The sequence below is a fragment of the Aegilops tauschii genome, chromosome 4 (genome assembly GCF_002575655.3).
Source record: "Aegilops tauschii subsp. strangulata cultivar AL8/78 chromosome 4, Aet v6.0, whole genome shotgun sequence".
NCBI classification, from domain to species: Eukaryota; Viridiplantae; Streptophyta; class Magnoliopsida; order Poales; family Poaceae; genus Aegilops; species Aegilops tauschii.
The window spans coordinates 211,109,866-211,131,446 of NC_053038.3; positions in this window are offsets into that span (position 1 = coordinate 211,109,866).

Here is a 21,581-nt window from a genome sequence, read left to right on the forward strand (position 1 = left end):
AGAGACGACATAATTCTTGATAAAAGGCCCAAATCCACTTCTTTCAAGCCAGTAGACAAGATAGTCAAATTTCAAGTTCACCAGACGGACCCCAAGAAGACAGCTTCCATTGGGGCACAGCTGGATCCGGCGGTCGACGCCGCATTACGCGCGTTCTTGCGCGAGAACTGGGACATCTTTGCCTGGCACCCCTCGGACATGCCGGGAATCCCACGCGCGCTGGTCGAACATAGTCTCAACATACTGAAGGGATACAAACCAGTCAAGCGAATGTTGCGGTGATTTTCCAAACCCAAACGACAGGCTATGGGTGAGGAGCTAGCCAAGCTACTCGAAGCCGGGTTTATCAAAGAGATCAAACATCCGGATTGGCTAGAAAATATAGTCATGGTGCCGAAGAATGATAAATCCTGGCGCTTGTGTGTCGACTTCAAGGAACTTAATAAAGCCTGCCCTAAGGATCCCTTCCGACTACCTCGCATCGAACAGATTATTGATGCCACCGCAGGACACAACTCAATGTGCTTCCTCGACGCATACTCCGGATACCATCAAATAAAGATGAAGGAATCCGACCAAGCCGCGACGACATTCATCACCCCATATAGGCCCTTTTGCTTCAACACCATGCCCTTCGGGCTCAAAAACGCCGGCGCCACATACCAACGCCTGATTCAAACATGCCTGGAAAAGAAAATCGGCAAGACAACTGAGGCATATGTAGATGATGTAGTCATCAAAACTAAGCATGTCGAATCATTGGTGGACGATTTACGCCTTACATTCGACAACCTACGAAGATATGACATACGACTCAATCTGGAAAAGTGCGTTTTCGGTGTTCCTGCCGGAAAATTGCTTGGGTTCATCATTTCCAATAGGGGAATCGAAGCAAACCCAGCCAAAATCCGAGCCCTGTCACAGTTGGCTACACCAACAGACCTTAAACAGGTCCAATAACTAGTCGAATGCATAGCACCTTTGAGCCGCTTCATCTCCAGATTAGGTGAAAAGGCACTGCCATTGTATCGCCTGCTCCGACGCACCGACCACTTTGCATGGACGGATGCTACAACAGCCGGACTGGAAGAAATAAAAGCTTTGTTAGCAAGAAACCCAATCCTGGCCGCGCCAAACGTCGGCGAACCCATGTTACTGTACATATCGAACGAGAGGAAGAGGGACATAAATTCACACTTCAAAAACCATTATACTATGTGTCGACGGTCCTCACACCATGCAAATCCCGATACCCGCATTATCAAAAGATAGTGTATGCGGTCTTCATGGCATCCCGGAAGCTGCGGCACTACTTTCAAGAGTGTTCGATCACGGTGGCTTCCGAGGTACCACTTAATGATATCATAAACAACCGGGACGGCACCGGCCGGATTGCCAAATGGGCTGTTGAGCTCTTACCGTTTGAAATAACATATAACCCACGCCGAGCCATTAAATCTCAGGTGTTGGCTGACTTCTTCGCCGAATGGACGGAAGCCGAACTCCCTAAAGAGTATCGCACATATTCCAACTGGGTGATGCACTTCGACCGCTCTAAAATGCTAGCCGGACTTGGGGCTGGCGTCGTCCTGACATCCCCCACAGGAGACACAGTCCGTTATGTGCTCCAAATACTGTATACAGACTCTAATAATGCAGCCGAATATGAGGCCTTATTGCATGGTCTTCGGATCGCTGTCTCTATGGGCATACAATGCCTCGAGGTGCGCAGGGATTCAAACCTCGCAATATCCCAAATAAACGGAGAATTTGATGCCAAAGATCCGAAGATGGCGGCTTACCGCAACGCCGTACTTAAAATATCAGCTCGGTTTGAGGGGCTTGAGTTTCATCACGTGTCCCGAGAGAGTAATCACGCAGCGAACATCCTTGCTCGCATGGGCGCCAAGGGCGACCCCGTCCCACCTAACACCTTCGTGGAAAGGCTCTTCAATCCATCCGTGGTATGACAGGACGAGAGCAGCAACGCCAGTCCAGATCCGATCATAACCCCAGATTCCGAACACAATCCCGATATCATCGGGGGCTCGGCCACCAAAATAACACCATCGGCTCATGTAATCATGGCAATAATCGCCCCATGGACCGAACCCTTCCTGGCCTACCTCAATAGGCGAGAGCTCCCCGAGGACCAGAATAAGGCTCGATGCATCGTTCGACGCTTGAAAGCCTACAAGGTTCATGAAGGAGAGCTCTACAAGAAAAGTACTACCGGAGTCCTTCAAAGGTGTATCTCCAAAGAAGAGGGGCGGCAGATCTAGGCCAAAATCCATGCTGGTCTTGGCGGTCATCATGCTGCAGCTCGGGCCCTTGTAAGTAAGGTCTTCCAAACCATTTTTTTCTGGCCTACGGCCCGAGTAGATGCGCAAGACCTCATCCAGCGTTGTGTAGGATGCCAAATTTTCTCCAATCAAAGCCATATGTCGCCTACCGCCCTACAAACAATCCCCATTACTTGACCTTTTGCGGTCTGGGGGCTTGACATGGTCGGACCCCTTAAAGGGGGAAGCCATAAGAAAAAATATATGTTGGTCATGGTAGATAAATTCACTAAGTGGATAGAGGCCGAACCAGTTAAAATGGCCGAAGCCGGGCCAGTAATAGATTTCATATCCGGTGCCGTACACCATTATGGTGTCCCACACATCATCATCACCGATAACGGCTCTAACTTCACAACCGACGAAGTAAAAACTTGGTGCGCTAATCTGGGCATCAAGCTCGACTATGCCTCCATCTATCACCCACAAACAAACGGTCAAGTCGAATGGGCTAATGGCCTGATAATGAGCGGCATTAAACCCAGACTAGTGCGGTCCTTAAAGGAGTCAGATAAACAGTGGGTTGAGGAGCTCGACTCCGTACTCTGGGGGCTGTGGACCACGCTCAATCGCATGACCGGATATACACCGTTCCTCATGGTGTATGAAGGAGAGGCCGTCTTGCCCTACGATATTATTCACGACTCACCTCGAGTATGCATGTACGAGCAGAAAGAGGCCGAGCTCGATTGGCAAGATGACTTAGATGGCCTGGAGGAGGAGCGCGATGTCGCAAAAGCTCGTTCAGCATTCTACCAACAACAAGCTCGAAGATACCAAAGCAGAGAAGTGCGGGCCAAGACTTACAATGTCGGTGAACTCGTTCTACGCCTACCAGAGAAGAAAAAGAACAAGCTCAAGCCCAAATGGGAGGGTCCCTTCATTATAGATGAAGTTCTCACTGGAGGAGCCTATCGCCTTCGTAATGCATCGGACAATCGCTTAGAGCCGAACCCATGGAATGCTGCTAGACTCCGAAGATTCTACGTCTAAGTCCGGACTCATTGTTCGTTACCTTTTTCTAATTTTTCTCTTTCTTCTTTTCATTTTTATACAACTCCTAGCCCGTGTTCAGATAAACCACACACTTAAGGGGTATACATCCTTAAATGTACATACCCCACAATACCTGGGGGCTTCTAGTCAGAGAACCTTATTATTATTTTTCGAGCATCAAGCTCGACGTATATACGTGTCGCCTTCTCATACATCTCTCTTCTTCACCATTATATGCACCTTTATGACTTAAGTTTTTGCCAAGCTGGGTTGCCTGGCTCCTCTGCTTATGCCCTACGTTCCCACTTGTTCGGCTAGGGCATAAAGGGAGCACCTCTGCGATGTCACAACCGGGTCATCTGGACGTGTACCTCAGATGGGTGAAGACGAAAGCTAGCATTCTTAAGGGAATAATAGGTCCGCGGACATAAGATGAACTGCCCTCGTTGCGATACAAGCCCCCAACATACAACGAGTATCATGATCTTTAGTGTCACAGCTCAGGCATGCACAACGCATGTTGGCCCAGGGAGAGGAACCCTTAACGGAACTATTCTCTCTGGAAGATGTTTCTTACGATCAAATGTAATATAACATAACTCGCCAAATACAACTTGTCTGTTCAAGCAACTATGACCGGATGGCCTGGTTTCCGAACATACTTCGGTGCTTCCCACCATATAATATTCAGAAACACTCGAAACTTTGGATTTCAGAGGTTAAAGCGGAAGGTCTGCCATGACAATCGTTTTATAATTTGGCTGGAGATAGTTTGTCGATAAAAGTACATTACAACTTGGACTCGAAAACTTCCTCCTCTTCTAGACAATCTAATAAGTTGTCTAGCTTACATTCCTGTTGCAAAAACGTGGCGGCTATTTTTACTTGGTCTTATACCAAGCTAACAGGAATCTCTTGTCCATCTGATCCTCGAGGCCTGACCCGGGCCATATAATTTGGATCAAGTCTGGTGTACCATCTTTTCACCATGGCCCATGCCTCTCGTGCCCCTTTCACGAGTTCTTCCATACTCTCGGGAGGAGAATCGGCCGGCCATAAAGCCTTAGCAATGTTCCTCATTGCCTTCCGGGCTCGCTCATGCACTTTGGATAGCTCTTGCAGCAGGTCGCCTTGGAATCCGGACACCTCTCCTTCGGGCTGCCCAGTCAGCACACCTACAGCAACAAACTTGTTACACTTCCCATTAGAGGGTTGTATGGAAGTAAGGTTAAAAAGCATACTGAATATGCCGCCTTTCAGCCTTCTCTTCTCTTTCAAGGCATCTGCCAATTGTCTCGTATATCCTTCAGCTCTTCAGCTTGCGATGTTGGCATCCTGTAGCTTGTTTTTCTAATCCCTGGTCCATGTTAGTATACGCTGACCAGCGGCTTCTTACCTTTCGGCATGCTAATTATCCGCGTGCGCAGTCTTCAGTTCCTCTTCCAGCTGATTCGGGGATGCTGCCATCGTAAATACATCAGTGTTTATTTCAAAAAGCATTGCTGGCACATGATTCTATTTTCTGAATAGTAGCGCACATTACCAGTCGGTGCCTCCTTAGACTTAGCCAATTCGGCGGTGACAGCAGTTAGCTGGGTCCGACATTTTTCCAGCTCCTGAGATAGCACGTTGTTCCTCTCCGTGAGTACCTGATTATGCAACGATCCTTAAATCAGTTGCGTCAACTGCTTTAAGTCTCGGGGGCTACTGACAGATGATCTTACCCGCATGTCCTTGGAAAGCTACTGAGTGGCTCCAGCGAGCCCATCTCGAGCAGTTCGGATGTATGCATCCGCTGAGCTAAAGGCATTAAATGCTTCTTCAGTGAAGGTTGGGTCGCGCATAGCCGCTCTCTAGCGCCGATGGTTCATTGCACTCTCCACTTTGGAGTTGGTAACAGATACATCATCCGAATCCTCAGGGATTGGACAATCCGGCATTTCACCTGTATCAACCCTAGCCCTTGGGGCAGGATCCGGGGTCGCATTGGGTGATGCATGACCGGCAAGGTCCCCGTACACAGTCCAGCGTATGCTTTTCCTAGAAATATGGCACAACAGGAAATGTCAAAATTCGGTACCTCTACCATGAGCATATTAAAAAACCATACCTTTTTGAGGGTGGGGGCTTGGCAGTATCGCCGTCCGCCTTTCTTTTCGAAGACCCGCCCCGTGTAGGCGTCGCCTTCTTAAGGGACGCTTCTGATGCGGTGTGGCGAGAAGAGTGCCGCCCCTTTGAAAGCACGAGACAATGCGGTAGGTGAGGCGCAATGAGAAAATTCTTTTGGAGGAGATGTCTCCTGGGTACTTACGTGGGAAGAGGGGAGCAGGCCGGGGTAATCGGCTATAATGGCCACTTCCGTGCCATCGTAACTCACTTGGTAGAAGACCCCCTCCTTGAGCTCAAAGAATATATTCACATCCTCTTCAAATCCAGGATCTAGGTCCCAAATATGGTCCTCCAGCTGGGGAGCGGGGTTGTAGATCCCCGTGGCAACCTTCCTCTATTCCTGATAAAAAATGACCGGATTAAGTTCAACTGGGTACGACTCAGGAAGAGGATTGAGTAAAATTACGGAGCGGAGGCTTACCCAGCTGGGAGGGTTGTACATGGAAAAGCCCTCTCGGCACTTAAGGCGAGTGAACTCTTCTTTCTCCCCTTTATAAAGATCAGCCAGCATGGCAGCCAAGCTGGCAAAGGTGTCCGGACCCTTGCGCCCGCAGCGTGATGCGTCGTCTTCCCCGTTGTAGTGCCACATGGGGAGTCCTCTGGATTGGAGTGGCTGAACGCCTCGCGTTATTGAAATTGCCATTACCTCAATGATGGACAGTCCGGATTGGGAAAGTGTCTTTATCTTGTCCATTAACTTCTTAACCTCCGCACTATCTTCCTCCTCGAGGCTTCGGGGGCGCCAGCTGTGGTGCTTCTTTAACGGAGCGTTGGAGAATTTGGGTAGGCCTCATCAGATTGGGTCTGGGGGAACGACATCTTCAATAGAAAACCACTCAGAGGGCCACTCTTCGGACGCTTTCTTTGGAGTGCCGGACAGGTATCCTGTCCCGGCTATGCGCCATAGTTCGGCACCGCCAACCTCAAATATGGATCCCTTTTGGGAGCGGGGGACGAGGCAGAAAAGCTTCCTGCATAATTCAAAATGGGCCTCGCAGCCTAGGAACAACTCACAAAGAGCCACAAAGCCCGAGATGTGCACTATGGAGCCCTACGTGACATTGTGCAGCTGGAGTCCATAGTACTCCAGGAGACCTCGGAGGAAAGGGTGGATTGGAAATCCAATGCCTCTTGCGAGAAAGCAAACGAAGCACACTCACTCTCCTTCTGAAGGATTGGGGAAATTTTCCGCCAGGGCTTCGCCATTGAAAGAAGTTAATCCCGCCCGAATGGGGACTAGATCCACGGGAGGAAGGTATCCCTGCACCTGAAGCTTGGTCAGTTGGGCATGGGATACCGGGCAGCTCTCCCAATCGCCTTTTTGAGGACCGTGGGGGCGGGCAGAAGAACTGGGAGCGCAGGCCATGTTTGTGTGGTTTCTTGTGGCAAGTGCTAAGATTTTCGCCTGGGGTGGAATGGAATCTGAGATCTAACCTCCTTAAATAGACGCCTTCCATACGCCGCCAAGGTGTTATCTATAAAAATGCTTGGTCCTTTCATATTCATCTGACAGGTGGAAGCCGAGGCGACGCAGGCGCGGAAGCCAAAGGATATGATGTTTAATGCAGAGCCGAAGCCGTCCGGAGTGTCATGGAGGGCCTACCCAGCAGGACCGAGGATGCAAAAGCCGGATACTGCATCGTCGTCAAAGGGTCGCATGCGTTTCTTTTTGTTCAAATTGCTCTAGAGTATACAGAAGAGGAACCCACCTTGCAATGCCGAAGACGATCTGTGCGCCGGACACGTCGTCATTGAAGCCTGGTTCGAGGGCTACTGAGGGAGTCCTGGAGTAGGGGGTCCTTGGGGATCCGGGCTGTGTGATGAGGGCCGGATCGGTGGGCCGTGAAGGTACAAGATCAAGGACCTTCTCTCTTGTCCGGATGGGACTCTCCTTGGCATGAAGGCAAGCTTGGTGTTCGGATATGAAGATTTCTTTCTCTGTAAACCGACTCTATATAACCCTAGCCCCCTCCATTGTCTATATAAACCGGAGGGTCTTAGTCCGTAGAGGCAATCATAAGCATACATGCTAGACACCTAGGGTTTAGCCATCACGATCTCGAGGTAGATCACCTCTTGTAACCCCTATACTCATCAAAGTCAATCAAGCAGGAAGTAGGGTATTACCTCCATAAAGAGGGCCCGAACCTGGGTAAACATCGTGTCCCCTGCTTCCTGTTACCTTCGATCCTCAGACACACAGTTCGGGACCCCCTTCCCGAGATCTGCCGGTTTTGACACCGAGAGTTGGTCCCTTTGAAGTTTTCCTTTGCCGCTTCATTAGCCTTGGTCTTGGGGGCGGTTTCCGATTCCCCCGCACGTGGTGTAAAGCCAACAGTGGTGGGGCCGCGGCAGTGATGGCCCGTGAATGACTTTAACACACGGGGTAGAAACCGCCAAATTACTCTTCCCATGGTGCGCTCTTATCCTTAGCAACGTATGCAACATGCATAGCGCGTGATAGGTAACGGAGGCGTGTGGTCCGGAAGAGCATCTTGAAGAGGGACCCTCTGCCTTGAATTGGCGAAGGAGGGCGGCGGTTGCATGTTGATGGAGCAGCTGTCCTTCCCCGCCCGACCTATAAAAGGGGGGCGGAGGAGGGCGAAGTCATCCACCTCTGCATCCCTCTCTCCTCCTTCTTTACTGGTTCTGTGCTTCTTCTGGTAATGCTGAAGGGAAGGGCTCGGGGCCAGCCCCCGGGCTTTTGTTCAGGGTCTCCCTTGGGTCTGAGGGGAAGATTCAGGCGGCACGGTGTTGAGGTCGGGAGCGGCGGTCCCGCCGTATCTGTCGCCGTGTCGCCCGTAGCCTTGACCTTAGTGAGAGGGGACGTGGTTGGCCCCATGTCACAGTTTGAGGCAGACATGGCGCATGGTAGCCGACCGTTCCTCGTTCTTTTTCCTCGGCTCGCGTCTGGGAGGAGCCGCAGGAGTTATTCGTCGCTAACGGGGGCAAACCTGGCTCTTCTGGAGTGTGGTCGCTTCGTCGATTGGGGAAGCTTCTTGTTTTCTCCCGCGTCTTCAAGACGTGCGGTAACTTCTAACGCCAGGGCTCCTGGGGACGACCATGCTCTCTTTGGAAGAGTATAGGGAGCATGGTGTCCGGCGTGGTGGCTGCGCCGAGGTCTTCAAGTGGTAGTGATGCGGAGGGCAGCGACAACTCACGACGCGTCAAGAACGGGGACGACCGTTCCGACGAGTCGTGTTTGCTGGTGACTCCGTGCCTCCCATCTGGTCCTCCGGCAGTGTCACCATCCACGCCTGCCCTCCGGTTTCTTCCTCCTTGCTGGGAAGCAGCACCGTCCAGATCCTGGGGAGGCGCCAAAATCCAGCGGTGTCCGCCTCTGGCCCCCCTCGATCTTTTCCTCCGAGGGATGGACAGGGGCAAAGGCGTAATGGGGCACTTATCTTTTTTTCAATCTTAAACTCACTGGCAATCGCCAAATTTTAATTCAAATAATGTAATCTCTCGAGTCCATCTTTGTATTCTGTAATGCTTGTACTTGTAACTGCATATGAATGAAAAAGATGAACCTTCTCGGGAGCTCGTGCATGTGTATGTCCATGCAGAGGCAAAGTGCCTCTTTAATAGAATAAACGAGTTTTCTCCGGCAGGATATCCTGCCGGGACCCTCTTTTGTCTGCCGGAGAACTACGTCTGCCGGGGAACAGACATAGGGGCCAACCCCCCGCCAAATCCTTTTTCCCAAAGGCCACTACGACCACCTTGACCGAAGCAGCGTTCGAGTCATAGGTGGGAGCACCTAAGTTCCAAAGAGGGAGGCGAGGTTTTCTCAGGCAAAGTTGTAGCTTTATAGAATACTAATGGACAACAGGTGAACTCATCTATTTGGCTTGCCGGGGATCGCCATGCCATGCAATCTTCTCGTCCTTTGTCGAAGCCAGGTTCACGGCAAGAATCTGCAACTTCATGAAGATGAGAATGAAAGCAGGATGCAACCCTATCTATATGCATATGCAAATGCTGATGAAATGCATATGTAGTGATCTGGGTGTGCTTGTGCATGCATGCAATCTTAGTTGGGCCCCCCTATAGCACTTCTTTATTTTCTCTTGCACGGGGTCATCGCGCCGGCTTATACAAGGGGTTACATGCAACTTCGGCAATGCCATGTACAATGGGTGGCTGCCGGGCAGGGCCCGGCAACCTCTGTGCCTTACGGGTAGAACTTATGGAGATGCTCAATATTCCATGAGTTTTGCAACGGCGTGCCATCTCCGGTCTCTAGATGGACTGCACCGGGTCTGGAGACTCGTACTACCCGGTAAGGGCCTTCCCACTTTGGTGACAGCTTGTGTGTACCCTCGGCGGACTGAACGCGCCCAAGGACAAGGTCACCTTCCTCAAAACACCGGGCATGAATCATGCGGCTGTGATAGCGACGTAGGGCTTGCTAATAGCGTGTAGCACGCATAGCGGCCCAGAGACAGTTCTCCTCGAGTAGCACAGCGTCGTCACGCCGGTGCTGATCTTGCGCTACTTCATCATAGGCAAGCACCCGAGGAGACCCGTAAATGAGTTCCGTGGGGATAACTGCTTCTGCCCCGTAGACCAGGGAGAAGGGACTCTGCCCCGTAGCTTGATTAGGTGTCGTTCTGAGGGACCAGAGAACTACCGGCAGCTCCTCGATCGACCTCCTGCCGTGCTTCTGCAGCGTATCGAAAGTCCTTGTCTTGAGTCCACGAAGCACTTCAGCATTCGTCCTCTCAGCTTATCCATTGCTCCGGGGGTGCACCACAGAGGCAAATGAGATCTTGCATCCGAGGGTTTGAACATATTGCATGAAGGCATGGGTCGTGAATTCGGTGCCGTTGTCGGTGATGATCCTTACCGGAACTCTGAAACGATACACCAATTCTATCAAGAACTTGATAGCTGACTGACAGTCACCTTCCTCACGACAATAACTTCCGGCCACTTTGTAAACTTATCGATAGCGACGAACAAGAATTCAAAGCCCCCGATTGCTCGGGGGAAGGGGCCGAGGATATCGAGCCCCTAGACCGAAAATGGCCATGACAGAGGGATTGTCTGAAGAGCTTGGGCAGACAGGTGTGTTTTCTTGGAATGGAACCGACAGGCCTCACATGTCCTGACGAGCTCAACTGCGTCTTGGAGGGCTGTGGGCCAATAGAATCCTTGCCGGAATGCTTTCCCAACTAATGCCCTTTATCCAATGTGTGAGCCGCACATTCCTCTGTGAATCTCAGCCAGCAGTTCCTTTCCGTCCTCCCGGCAGACACACTTCAATTTCACACCGTTGGGCCTCCTTCTGTATAGAGTGTCATCGACAAACTGATACATACTGGCCCTTCGGGCTACTTTCTCAGCTTCATCTGGATCGCCGGGGAGTTCTCCGGTTTGGAGGAAGTGGACGATGTGCCTTTCCCAAGTTGGAGCCTGAGGCTCAGCAACAAGGACTAGCAGCACCTCCTCGGCTGCAGGAGCACCAGCCTCGTTCGCGGGGTCCATAGGCCCGGCTGGAGGGGGTGGTCCGGTAGGCTGTGAGGAGTTGTTTCCGGTAGGGTCTCTGCCGGGAGCGGATGGCTCGATCAGGAGAGGCTTACCGTAGTCCATCTTTCTCCTTTTCCGGGCCATGTGGTTGGTGATACGGAGGGTTGAGAGAGGTGGAGAACAAAAGTCCCTAGTTCCACAGGAAGCTTCTGCGCAGCATACTTTGATAGGTGATCAGCTATGCTATTTTCCACATGAGGTACGTGCTCTGTTTGCAACCCGTCAAAGCGCTCCCCTAACCTCCTTACTTCCAAGGTATGCTTCCATCAATGGGCTTTGGTAATATTTGTTGACTTGTCTCACTACTAACTATGAATCTCCTCGAATGATCAGCTTCCTGATTCCCAATTCTGCTGCAATCCTGAGCCCGGCATGGAGCCCTTCATACTCAGCTGTATTGTTGGTGGCTTCTTCCCGGGCAAAGTGCATTTGCATGACGTACTTCAGGTGCTCCCCGGAGGAGGCAACAAGAAGCACGCCAGCTCCTGCACCTTGTAGGGAAAAAGCACCATCGAAATACATATTCCATTCTTGGGGTGATTCCTTGCTGGGGAGAGTTGTTTATGTTGTTTCCTCATCAGAGGTTAGCGTCCATTCTGCAATAAACTCTGTCAGCTCCCTGCTTTGAATGGTTGAAGTGCTCTCAAACTTCAAACCAAAGCTGGATAACTCCAAAGCCCACTCAAATATTCTGCCAGTAGCCTTAGGGTTTCGGAGTATCCACTGCAACAGAAAACGAGTAACAACCATGATCTCATGGGCTTGGAAGTAGTGGTGCGGTTTCCTTGAGGCCATGATGAGGCCGAAGATCAACTTTTGCACACCATAGTACCTCGATCTGGCTCCTTGTAACATGGAGCTGACGAAGTAAACTAGGCGCTGCACCACTTTCTTCTTTACCGCGTCCTTGGCGTTGCACTCGTTGTCGTGCTTACTGCTGTTCTGATCCTCTTCTGACTCTGCCGCGATCTGGCTGCTCTCTACTTCATCCACTTCTCGCTGTGTTACCAAGGCTACACTGACCACTTGGTTGGTTGCTGCTAAGTAAAGCAGTAACAGTTCTTGAGGTTTGGCTGCAACCAAGGTAGGCACAGATGACAGGTAAGCCTTCAACTCTTTCAAGGTTGCATCTGCTTCTAGGGTCCACTTCATAGTCCCTGCCTTCTTCAAAATTTTGAAGAACGGCAGGGCATGCTCGGCAGACTTGAAAATGAATCGGCTTAGCACGGCAACACATCCCGTCAAGTGCCTCACATCCTTAACTGTCCTTGGCGCTTTGATCTGCTCAATGGCCTTGATCTTGTTGGGGTTGGCTTCAATCCCCCGATGGGACACGAAGAACCCAAGTAGCTTGCCGGAGGGAACACCAAACACACACTTCTCCGGGTTAAGCTTCAAGTTGATCTTGCGCAAATTAGCAAATTTCTCCTCCAAATCCTGGATAAGGGTGGCCTTATCCTTGGTCTTGACCACAATGTCATCCATATAGGCTTCTATGTTTCTATGTAACTATGGCTCAAAACCAATCTGGACTGCTCTTGCGAAAGTGGACCCATCACTCTTTAATCCGAAAGGCATGCGGACAAAGCAGTACGGACCACATGGAGTGATGAATGATGTCTTCTCCTCATCTTCCTTGGACATGAAGATCTCATGATATCTGGAGTATGCATCCAAAAAGGAGAGCAGGTCGCACCCTGAAGTGGAGTCCACAATCTGATCAATGCGTGGAAAGGGGAATGGGTCCTTCGGGCAAGCCTTATTGAGATCCGTGAAATTGATGCAAAGCCTCCATTTCCCATTCGCCTTCCGAACTACCACTGGGTTTTCCAACCATGTAGGGTGCAGTACTCCTCTGACCAATCCAGCTGCCTCTAACTTCTTGATTTCCTCGGCAATGAACTGCTGCCGCTCCAAGGCTTGCTTTTAACTTTCTGCTTGACAGGTCGGGCATACGGGCAGACAACAAAGTGGTGCTCGATTACCTCCGAGTGTGCTTTCCTATTTGTCAACAACGTGGAACACCGGGGATATAAGATGGTTGCCAGGCAAACACATCAATATTCGCCCGCAGGAAGGCAACGAGTGCGCTTTCCTATTTGTCGTCAAGGGTGGCGCTGATGGTGAAAGTACCATCAACACCAGCCAGCCCTGCCGGGACCTTCTTCACTTGGGGTGCTGCAACCTTGGATCTCTTGCTGTTGGAGCACTCCGGCACGTCGTCAATGAGTGCCGTGCACTCGGAGGGGGCACGCTTCCCGGACTCCTTGCCGGAGGTCCTACAATCCCTCTTCTTTCCTTTGCTTTCCTTGGCGGGAACTGTTGTTGCTACAGCCTCTACTGCGACGGCATCCTGATACATCATGTCCACATAGACAATTGCATCCTTCTCGTCTGATGGGATGGTGATGACTCCCAATGGCCCAGGCATCTTCAAAGTGTTGTAAGCATAGTGGGATGCTGCCATGAACTTGGCCAAGGCCGGTCGTCCCAAAATCCCATTATACGGCAGGGGGAGCTCAACCACATCAAACATAATTTTCCCAGTCCTATAGTTCAGCTCTCCCTCAAACGTCACCGGCAACGTAATCTTTCCCTTGGGACGGCTCCTGCCGGGATTAACTCCTTGAAACGTGCCAGTAACCTCCAGCTCTTCCTCTCCTATCTAAAGCTTGTTAATAACTGCTGGGGAAATCAGATTCAACCTGGCCCCGCCATCCACAAACATCTTTGTGACCTTGAGGTTGCGAATTTTTGGGGAGACCAACAAGGGCAAGCACCCTACCGCAGTGGTGCGGCAAGGCTAATCCTCCTCATCAAAGATGATGGGTGTGCGGGACCATTTGAGTGGCTGCCGGGCCTCTGGCGCTGGCTCCACATCATTAACCTCTCATGCCCATCAATTGAGCTGGTGATGGGAGGAGTGCAAAGATGCACCCCCATCAATGCATAGGGCGTCAATGGCCCTCTGAAATTCCTGCTCACTAGTTTCCTCTTCATGCCCTCCATCACTCAAATCATCACAGGTTTCCTTCTCTTGGCCCCTCGCAGGTTTTCCTTGGTTCCGAAAGGGTTTGCTGGGACGGTTGGCTTCACCGCCTCGGCCCTTTCCGCCAGCAGCATTCTGACCTTTCTCCTTATCACGCTTATCATATTCTGCTCTCTGTCTCTTGACGAGTTGTTCAACTTGATAACACTCATGAAGGTCGTGGCCCTTGGTCCGGTGGATCTTGCGATATGGCCCATCACCTTTCCCGGCTTTCTCCGCGGCAGTGGCTTCCCGGCAAGTAATGCACGCGACAACTTCCTTGCCGGGGGCCTCAGCCTTGGCCTTCTTGCCAGTACTAGGCGTGCCAGCACCTCCCACAGTCATCACTGTCTTATCTCTTGGCTTCTTGTTGCGCTTCTTGCCCTTTCTTTGACTGTTTCATTCATCTTCTTCCTCTGAATCAACATTGATGCGATCCTCCTCCCCGGGCAACTTCCTTCCTTCCTCCATCCGAGCACACTTATCCACTAGTGTGTACAGCTCCTTCACAGTCTTGGGCAACAAAACTTTCATCTTAGAACGAATGCATAATTGCGCACATTGGACTGGAAGGCAGCTATAACAGCTGCTGGATGGATATTCGGAATATTCCTATGGACATTACTAAATGTTCGTAAATACTTATGGAGTGTTTCTCCTTCCTTCTGCTGGAGACGTTATAGGTCGCTGGGTCTGCCGGGCTCCTGGTGGCCAGCGGTGAAGGTAACGATGAACTCGTGGCACAGGTCTGCCCATGATGAAATGGAGTTCTCCGACAGGTGCATGAGCCAGGATCTCACGTTAGACTTGAGAGTCAATGGGAAGTAGTTGGCGAACACCTTCTCGTCTCTTCCCTCGGCAGCCTGAACAGCGATGGTGTAGATGCTCAGGAACTCTGCCGGGTTTAGTCTCCCGTCATACTTCTCGGGTATCTCCGGCTTGAACGTGCGGACAGACGGCCAGCGGACTTGCCGCAGCTCGCGTGTAAAGGCAGGGCAGCCGACCTCGAAAGGTAGGCTCCCGCCAATAGCGAACACAGGCTCATTGACATCGAGGCCGCCGCACCCGTCGGTCTGGCGGGGACCGTCGAGAGGCCATCCCACGACGATGTGCGTGTCTCCCCACCGCCTATCCTCCGGGGCCTGCCTTTGGCCCGAATGTGCTCGAGGGTCAGAACAGGTCATCGAGACGTCGTCGGGATCTTGATCTGGCTACGCCCTCTGCCGTAGTGGCGACTGCACGGTGGGGATAGCTCCCTCCGTCCGGCTAGCAGTACGAGCAGTCGTCGTCGCTTGGGGAGGTCGTGGCGGGCCAGCGCGCCGTGAGCCCCCAGCCTCAGTGAAGTGGAGCAAGCTCTGGATGGTGGCACGCCATTCATCCATTTGCTTGGCTGCTGGCGGGATCCTTAGTAGCAGCTGGGACCGCGCCATAGCTTTCGTGGCTGTGGTTGGCATGGAAGTTGATGACCTTGACCGCGCCGTCGCCTGACCTTGACCGCGGTGGCGGCGGCAGCGCGTCCGCGCTGCAGTGGGGCGGCCACCTGGGCAGCGAGGTCATGCGGTGATGGCGCTCGAGGGTCCGCAGCTCCGTCGGGTGTAGTGGTTGGGTCGGCTCGCCCAGGAGGAGACACACGTGCCGTGACCGCCCCTATGGCAGGAACGGCTGGAGGACTGTGGCTCGTCCCGGACCGAGCGCCATTGTTGTGGCTGCGCCCGACAATGGGAGGAGGGGATGTGAGCGGAGTAACCATCTCGTCCATACCTTGCGGGGCTTGAACGTCGAGACACTGCTGAAGCTGTTCTCCTCCGACGCCTTCAGCCCCCGTGTCGGCCGCAGGGGGAGTGGCAATGGCGCCACCTACTCCGGCCACGCCCCCAGCACTGTTCACATCCTCACTTGCCCCCACATCCCTCGCGGTGTCTGAGGCCGCGGGCGGCGGAGCCTTCGAGGTAGATGGCTAGGCCGAAAGGCCGGACTTCTTCTTTTTGGGCGCCATGGTTGATGGCGTCGTCGAGGATGAAGATGACGCGTTGCGCACGCTTTCAGGTTCGCACAAGCGATCCCCCTACCTGTCACGCCAAAGATGTGCGGGATATCCGCGGCCACCTATGGGACCGAGCGGCCCCTTACAGGTTCGGCGGGGGACATCGTGTTGCACAAAGAGCAGACCAGCGCACGGCAGCACGACAGAGAGCACACAAGCAGTTCACCCAGGTTCGGGCCGCCGCGAGGCGTAAGACCCTACTCCTACTTTGGTGGATTGATGGTGGAAATGAACATGGTGGTGCGTGGTACACTTGCCCGGCAAGGTCTGCCTCAGGGCTACGGTCATCACAAACGTATGGTGGCTTGGGCTTGTCAAGGTTCGAAACCTCTAACCCCCTCCTACGATTGCCATGGGCCTCCTTTTATAGATTAAGGGGTCACCACAGTGGCAAAACAGTAATTACCAACTGATATGATAGCAAACAGTGCTATCATACCTAACTCTGCGGGCAGACAAGGTGCATTAAATGCATCGCTCAGTGTCACATCACTAGCTGCCCGGCAAGGCCTGTCGGGCTTATCTCGTCAGCTCCGCTCTTGTTTTCTTGACACGTCGCTGGACGGGTGTCACCTGTGGGTTGCTTCTATAGGAGATGGCTGCCAAGAGGCAAATGCTACCACTTAATCACCTTGCGGCTTGACACCGCACTGATTGACGACGTGGGTCATACTTGCGCGGTTGGTGGGGTGGTTTAGGCCCCGCAAGCCCCGACAGGCGCTACCGAGGAGTCTTTGTCGCTTGCTTCTAGTGGTGGCCTGGCCCCTTGCCGGGCTCGCTTGCCCAGCAAGGGAGGCCCTTCTCTTGCCAATATTCTATTCCTTTGGCTCGATCTCGATCTCTTCTGAGCTGCATGTTGGTTCTTCAAATCCCTTGGTTCTTTGATCTCTGTCTTGAGCTGGTGCTTCAATCTTGATCTTGTGCATGTGCACAGTTGGGCAACATACCCGGGGTCTGTTCCACCGACATACACCGAAGCGTAGTCGAGCTTGATGCCCATGTTAGCGCACCAATCTTTAACTTCCTGGGCCGTGAAATTAGAACCATTATCCGTGATTATACTGTGGGGGACACCATAATGGTGCACCACTCCAGATATGAAGTTGATGACTGGTCCAGACTTTGCTGAAGTTACTGGTTTTGCTTCGATCCATTTAGTGAATTTTTCCACCATGACCAATAGGTATTTATTTTTCTTGGTCCCCCTTTAAGTGGTCCAACCATATTTATCCCCTAGACTGCAAAGGGACAGGTGATTGGTGTGGTCCAAAGAGCCGTGGGGGGCATATGGCTTTGATTTGCAAAAAGCTGGCATCCAACACAATGTTGGACTAGGGTACGGGCATCCGCACGAGCTGTGGGCCAGAAAAACACTGCTCGGAAAGCCTTGCTTACCAGGGCCCGGGCCGCTGCGTAATGGCCACCCATGCTGGTGTGAATTTCTTCCAAAAGTTGCTGCCCTTCCCCTTCCGATATGCACCGCTGTAGAACTCCAGTAGTGCTTTTCCTGTACAGCTCACCCTCATGGACCTTATAGGCTTTGTAGCACCAAACTATGTGTCGTGCCTCGGTTTGATTATTCGGGAGCTCCTTTCTTAAAAGGTAGACCAGGAAGGGCTCAGTCCATGGTGCAATTACCGCCATGACTTCATGCGCCGAAGGTGTTTCCTCCAGTGCCGAGATCCTGATGATGTTATTGTCTGGCTCAATGGCCGGCGGGATGATTTGAACGGAGTCATTGGTGTCTGAATCCTTATTCCCATCCTGCCATACCACGAATGGCTTGAAGAGGCGTTCGAAGAAGGTCTTCTTTGGCACTGGGTCGCGCCTGGCGCCCATGCGTGTGAGGACGTCCACCACTTGATTACTATCCCTAGAGACATGGTGGAATTCTAATCCTACGAACCGAGCTGATATTTTGAAGACGTCGTATCAGTACGCCGCCATTTTTGGGTCTTTGATATCGAACTCGCTGTTGACTTGAGAGATGGCATGGTTGGAGTCTCCCTGTACCTCAGGCCGTTTGACGCCCATTGACATTGTCATCCGAAGACCGTGCAAAAGGGCTTTGCATTCGGAGACATTATTGGAGTCTGTGTACATAATCTGCAGTACGTACGAGATAGTGTCGCCCGTGGGGGACTCATGGCTCGTGTCCGCATCAGTATTTTCCCCGAAGAGGAAGGGATGATGCAGCACAGCTACGGTAGGTATTTCCTTTAGTGATGAGAACAAGGTTATCGAACTAATAGGAGAACCACGCAACACTATGTAAATGGTACCTGCACACAAAGAACAAATACTTGCAACCTGATGTGTAAGAGGGGATGTCAGTCCCTCCCGGGTAAAAGATAGATAAATTTGTAGTGGATAGGATAAATAGATCTCGCGGGAACGTGAAATAAAATAGATAAAAAAAATTGCAAAAAGGTATTTTTGGGTTTTTGGATTAATCTATCTAAAAATAAAAGAGGCAAATAATAGATCGGAAAGCAAATATGAAAAAGAATAGACCCGGGGGTCGTAGATTTCACTAGTGGCTTCTCTCGATAAAAATAGCATACGGCGTGTAAAGAAATTACTGTTGGGCAATTGATACAACTTCAAATAATTATGACGATATCCAGGCAATGATCATTATATAGGCATCACGTCCAAGATTAGTAGACCGACTCCTGCCCGCATCTACTACTATTACTCCACACATCGACCGCTATCCAGCATGCATCTAGTGTATTAAGATCATGGATTCATGTAGGAATAGACCCAATCTTGTTCTCCTTAATAGCAACGATAAATACATGTCATGTCCCCTTCTATCACTGGGATTCAGCACCGTAAGATCAAACCCATCACAAAGCACCTCTTCCCATGGCAAGAAAAATCGATCTAGTTGGCCTAACTAAACCAAAGATTCAAGAAGAAATACAAGGCTATATGTAACCATGCATATAAGAGACCAAAATTCAAATAACTTCATGGATAAAATAGATCTGATGACAAACTCAAAGTTCATCGGTTCCCAACAAACACATCACAAAAAGGGTTACATCAAATAGATCTCCAAGAGACCATTGTATTGAGAATCAAAAGAGATAGAGGAAGCCATCTAGCTACTGCCTACTGACCCGTAGGTCTACAATGAACTACTCACACGTCATCGGAGAGGCTCCAGTGAGGATGATGAACCCCTCCGTGATGGTGTCTAGATTGGACCTGGTGGTTCTGGAACTTGCGTGGGCTGGAATTGTGTTTTCATCGACTCCCCTAGGTTTTTGGATTGTCGGGGTATTTATAGAGCAAAGAGGCGGTGCGGGAGGCCACCAAGGTAAGCACAACCCACCAGGGGGCGCCTGGGCCCCCAGGCGCGCCCAAGTGGGTTGTGCCCCCCTCGGGGCACCCCTCTTGTACTTCTTTGCCCCGAGTTGTTCCTTCTGGTCCAGAAAAATTCTCCGAAAAGTTTGCTGCGTTTGGCTCCATTTGGTATTGATTTTCTGTGAAGTAGAAAATAAGCAAAAAACAGAAACTGGCACTGGGCACTATGTCAATAGTTTAGTCCCAAAAAATGATATAAATTTGCTAAAAATGATTGTAAAACATCCAAGAATGATAATATAACAACATGGAACAAGTAAAAATTATAGATACATTGGAGACGTATCAGGGATGTAGGGATTACCCCAGCCCCTAGTTCAGCTAACATTTTGGAGCTGTCAAAGTACATTGTCCAGTGTGTGTACGTACTATATGCCCGACGGAGTTTGGACTCCGTCCACTCAGCTAGAAAATCGGCGAGTACATGAGATTTAACATCTCGGTCTGGCTTATACACGATTTCGAAGGGAAGGAACTCGATGGCCCATTTGGTGATACGGCCTGTGGCGTCGCTCTTATTGATAAAGTTGTCCAGGGGTACCTCGGATGCGACAGTGACCAAACACTCTTGAAAGCAGTGTCGGAGTTTTTGGGACGCCATATAGACTATGTGCGTTTTTTTGATAGTGTGGATATCATGATTTGCATGGAGTGAGCACTTCCGATACATAGTAGACATGTTTCTTCACCCGGAACTTGTGACCTTCTGCCTCTCGCTCCACCACGAGCACCGTGCTCATGACCTGATTCGTAGCAGAAATGTATAGGAGCATAGGTTCACTGATGCCAGGTGGTGTCAATATGGGACTGCTTGCTAATAGTGTTTTTATCTCCTCTAGTGCGACAGTTGCCTCATCTGTCCATTCGAATTTTTGGTAATTCTGAGCAATCTGTAGAGTGGCAGGGGTTTTTACCGAGATGGGAGATGAAGCGGCTCAAAGCCGCAACACAACCTGGTAGCTTCTGGATGTGTTTTAAGATCCGTGGGTATTGCCAGCTGGGATAAAGCTCTGATTTTAGCCGAATTGTCCTCTATCCCTCTATGGGAAACAATGAATCCGAGCAGTTCTTCGGCGGGAACTCCGAAGTCAAATTTATCTGGGTTGAGCCGTATATCATAGGCTCGGAAGTTCTCAAAGGTCTGGCGGAGGTCGTCTACCAGCTGGCTGACGTGTTCGGTTTTGATGACCACATCGTCGACATATGCTTCAACTATTTTTCCGATTTGGCTTTCTAGGCATGTTTGAGTCATGCGTTGGTAAGTGGCGCCTGCGTTTTTCAATCCGAAAGGCATTGTGTTGAAGCAGAAGGGCAGTTGCTGCCTGGTTGGAGTCATTCATCTCGATTTTATGGTATCCGGGATAGGCATCAAGAAAGCATAGTGAACCGTGTCCGGCAGTGGCGTCGATAATCTGGTCTACGCGAGGCCGAGGGAAGGGATCCTTCGGGCGGGCTTTATTGAGGTCTTTGAAGTCGATGCATAGCCGCCCGGATTTGTCCTTTGTGGGCACCATGACTAGGTTTTCCAACCACTTGGGGTGTTTTGTTTCTCTGATGAATCCGGCTTCAAGTAATTTGGCTAGCTCTTCCCCCATAGCTTGACACTTGGTTTAGTAGAATCGCCGAAGCGCCTTTTTGACTGGCTTGAAGCCTTTAATTATGTTTAGGCTGTGCTCCGCCAGTCTTCATGGGATTCCTGGCATATCCGAAGGGTGCCAGGCGAATATGACCCTACTCTCACATAGGAATGCGCGTAATGACTCATCGACCGCGGGGTCGAGCTGGGCTCCAATAGTTTCTATTTTGTTGGGGTCAGTTGGGTGCCCTTGGAATTTAACGGTCTCATCAACTAGTTTAAAGGATGTGGACTTGGGCCACTTACTGAGAGTGACATCATCCTGAACCACCATTGTGCAGAGTGTGGTTAGTTCCTCGGCTGCCAGGGCTTCGGAAAATGTTTCGAGGGCGAGAGATGTTGTTTTGTTTTCGGCCCGAAGGGCTCTATTCGGATTGCTCATGGTTGTAATCACGCCATTGGGCCCTGGCATTTTTAGTTTCATGTACCCGTAATGTGGTACAGCCTGAAACCTTGAGA